Source organism: Elephantulus edwardii, unplaced genomic scaffold, assembly GCF_000299155.1.
Source record: "Elephantulus edwardii isolate Elephantulus edwardi_28Jun2011 unplaced genomic scaffold, EleEdw1.0 scaffold00169, whole genome shotgun sequence".
NCBI lineage: Eukaryota > Metazoa > Chordata > Mammalia > Macroscelidea > Macroscelididae > Elephantulus > Elephantulus edwardii.
This window is the reverse complement of record NW_006399919.1, coordinates 4,192,674-4,196,818: the sequence shown is the minus strand read 5'-3', so window position 1 is coordinate 4,196,818 and position 4,145 is coordinate 4,192,674. Positions and strand designations below refer to the sequence as shown.

At 39.9% G+C, this 4,145-nt stretch overlaps 1 pseudogene; it reads right to left on the bottom strand.

The window, feature by feature from the left end:
- Positions 1-939: 939 nt before the first annotated feature.
- LOC102868024 lies at positions 940-1,459 on the bottom strand (annotated as a pseudogene).
- Between the last annotated feature and the right edge of the window lie 2,686 nt (positions 1,460-4,145).

Below are 4,145 nucleotides of genomic sequence, written 5' to 3'. Positions count from 1 at the left end.
CCTTGGAGGCAAGGATTCTGAGGCTCCATCTAACATACTTTGGACATGTTGCTAGGAGAGACCGGTCCTTGGAGAAGGACATCATGCTTGGGGGTGGGGTGTGGAGGGACAGTGCAGAAGATAAAGGCCCTCTTTGAGGTGGATTGATTCAGTGACTGGGGTAATTAAGATGGGAATGTCAGAGACAGCACGATTGGCACAGGACAGAGCAGAGTTTAGAGCTGTTGTACATAGGGTCATTATGAGTCGTAAGCGACTCGACAGGGCATAATAACAACAACAACAATAACATTCTCAGTAGTGGAATTGCTAGGTCAAATGGTATTTCTATTTCCAACTTTTGAGACTAACAGCTCTGAGACTGTTCTTCCACCCCTGATTACAACTGGGGTGGCAGGTGTTATGGTTAATATTCATTTATCCTTCTGAGCTTTCTGAACAGACATGGTGACCTTACCATCTCCAGCACCCTTCTTGCCTACTGCTTTGATGACACCCACAGCAACAGTCTGCCTCATGTCTCGGATGGCAAAACTCTGCGGAGGAGGGTAGTCAGAGAAGCTCTCCACACACATGGGCTTACCAGGAATCCTATCAACGATGGCAGCATCACCAGACTTCAGGAATTTGGGGCCATCTTCCAGCTTCTTACCAGAAGGTTGATCAGTCTTCTCTTTGAGCTCAGCAAATTTGCAAGCAATGTGAGCCGAGTGACAGTCCAGCATAGGCACATAGCCAGCAGTGATTTAGCCCGGATAGTTTAAGATGATCACTGAGAAGTGAAGCCAGCTGCTTCCACGCGTGGGTCATTTTTTGCTGTCACCAGCCATGTTACCACTTTGAACGTCTTTCACAGGGACCTTCTTAATGTTGAAGCCCACATTGTCACCAGGCAGAGCTTCAGTCAAAGCTTCGTGGTGCATCTCAACAGACTTGACTTTAGTGGTAACATTGGCTGTAGGGTGACTCGGTGGAATCCATTCTATTCACACCAACAATCAGTTGCTTCACACCCAGTGTGTAAGCCAGAAGGGCATGCTCCTGGGTCTGCCCGTTCTTTGAGATACCAGCCTTAAACTCACCAACACCAGCAGCAACAATCAAGACAGCCCAGTCAGCCTGTGATGTTCCTATAATAATGTTTTTGATAATGTCTTTGTGTCCTGGGGCATCAATAATGGTCACATAGTACTTGCTGGTCTCAAATTTCCACAGGGAGATATCAGTGGTGATGCCATGCTCAAGTTCAGCTATCCAGTTCAAGTTTTTCAAGTTCAGCTTTCAGTTTATTCAAGACCCATGCATATTTGAAGGAGCCCTGTCCCATCTCTGCAGCTTCCTTCTTGAATTTCTCAGTGGTTCTCTTGTCGATCCCACCACATTTGTAGATCAGATGGCCGATCGTGGTGGACTTCCCCAAATCTATGACAGCGATGATATGGGTCTTCTCCTTTCCCATTTTGGCTTAGGCTTTGTGATGGTATCCACCAACATCTGTACTCTGGTAACACCTGTTGCAAAAATAATAAGTAAAAAAGCTCAACTTAATCTTGAGAATCCACTGGAGGGTTAGCTGTGAGGGGATTGCAACTTAATAGCAATGCATTTGTCTGTTTTAACTATGGGAAAGTAACTAATTGAGATTATGAGGTGGACCTTACTGGATAAAAGGATGGTTATTGACTCCTGATGTAAGAGAGAAACTGAAGGATGTGCTAGTGGGTGCATGGGAAGAAGGAGAGATCTACTGATGAGCTTTATCTTCTCTGGGAAAGGAGGAGGTAGAGAAGCATGGGGCTGGGGAATGGGATAGGCCACCTATAACTCAGATAAGGTTGAGAAGCATAAAACTGCTGTGTGCCATCTTCCTTGTCTGACATTCTTCAGATCAATGGGAAAAGTCTATTGTTGAAGAATTCAGGAGGAAATGCTCAGTTAACTTAAAGTCACTTCATTCTCACTCATTTCTTTTTAAGAACTTAGCATGGTGGCTTACACATTGGAACCTGTGGACCAATGCTGTTGAGTTCTCTCTGAATCATGATGAGCCCATGTGTATCTGAGTAGAACTTGACTCCTTGGAGTTCTCAGTGAATAAGTTTTTGGAAACAGATCACCAGAGAGATCTCCTGAAGTACTTCTGAACGGATTAAACTTCTAACCTTTGGTTTAGTAACTGAATGAGCTTACTATTTATACCACCCAGAGAATCTTGAGACATAGGAAGTAGCAAGTAAGTATTTGAGATTTTTTAACATTTTCTTTAAGTTTAATTACATACTATGTTATTAAGATTATGTAATATGTAGCCTTTTGCACCTGGCTTATTTCATTTAGCATAGTTAATGCTTTTGAAATAAATCTATGTTGTGTGATATATTAATTAGCAGCTCACTCATTTTAATTACTGAATATACCAAATACACTGAAATTCTACTATCTGAATATACCCCATTTTGGACAGCTGAAGGATTTCCACTTAGGTTATTATTATTGATGCTGCTATGAACATTTGTTTATAAATCTTTGTGTAAAGATAGACTTCCATTTCTTTTGGCTTTGATATAGAATCATTTCATGATCAAACTACAGATTCTTATCTCAAAAGCAATATTTTGCTGCTTAGATATACTTAAAAATTTTTTTCCCTCGGTGTTGTGTTGGAACCTAGAATTATACTCCCAAAATCAAAATACTAATAATATGGGAACTATATGAAATGTAGCTTAAAAGGCTACATTAAAATTTTCTTCTCTTCCGATACAATTTACTGTCATTCACTAATAACTACCTTGAGTCTTTCTGTCTGGAATAAAAATGACATTTATGTTATATTTACTACTAGTTCAGTACCACCCCAAATTCTAGTAGCTGTCATTTTGAAACTCTCTGTGAGTCGATACAGGAATCTAATTCTTTAAAATGGGATTCTCAAATGTATAATTTCAATGTCTCTTTTCTGGCTGAAGGAAATTTTACATCTGGAATTTGGGGTTTGGCATGCTTCTCAAAAGAGCTAAGAGTTTGACTTGTTTAATAACTTCCCAGGGCCTAAACAACATGCAGGATAGCTTGCTAATTTATCAGAGATATTGAAAGATTTGCTCTGTTTCCCAGCTTCTTAAATAGCAAAGAAACTCAGACAGCCATTGTGTCATCTGAGTCACAATTTTAACAATATGAAAACAGAAATGTGATAATGACAAATGTTAAAATAACAACAGCACTTCTCAGGACATTTCTGCTGAATGGTCCTCATTTATTGATTTATTCCTTTGTTTACTAAGATAGGGTCTTACTAATTTTAATGATTTTATGTGCTACTTTCCATGTGTTAGACAGTGAGTGAGGCATCTAGACAACTCTGAGCAGTAGTGTAGTAATGATGTTTAGCAGATGGTTTTCCCCAGCAAATTTAAAAAAGACAATTTGCTGGAGATTAAAGAATTTGCAAGTTTTGATGAAATGATAGAAAGTTAGTTCTGTGGGGATTCCCTTCAGTTTCTGGTGTCTTCACTCAGCTGACATTTTTCCCCCCTTGAATTATCTATGGCTTTAGTAGCTCTAAGACCAAGAAAAATATGAACAAGGACACAGAGAGTTGTTTTCCAAGGTGAAATTTACAAGACCTTTATGACAAGGCCTCCTGGATCCTAAGTCTCTTATTTAAACCTTAGATAAAGAAAAGTGCCAAGAAATCTGGAGAACAACCACTTGGCCAACTGACTGGAAGAGATCGATATCTGTTCCCATTCCAAATAAAGGTGACCCAACAGAGTGTGGAAATTATAGAACAATATCATTGATATCACATGCAAGCAAGATTCTGCTAAAGATTACAAAAACGACTGGAACAGCACATTAGCAGTGAACTGCAAGAAGTTCAGGCTGGGTTTAGAAGGGGTCATGGTACTAGGGATATTGTAGCTAATGTTAGATGGATTTTAGCTGAAAGTAGGGAATACCGGAGGAATGTTTATCTGTGGTTCATTGATTATGCAAAGGTGTTTGACTGTGTGCATTGTAATAAACTGTGGCTGACTCTGAGAAGAACAGGAATCCGAGAATAATGGTGCTAAACCTATACTTGGGACAAGAGGCAGTTGTCAGAACAGAGCAAGGAAACACTGAATGGTTCAAAATTG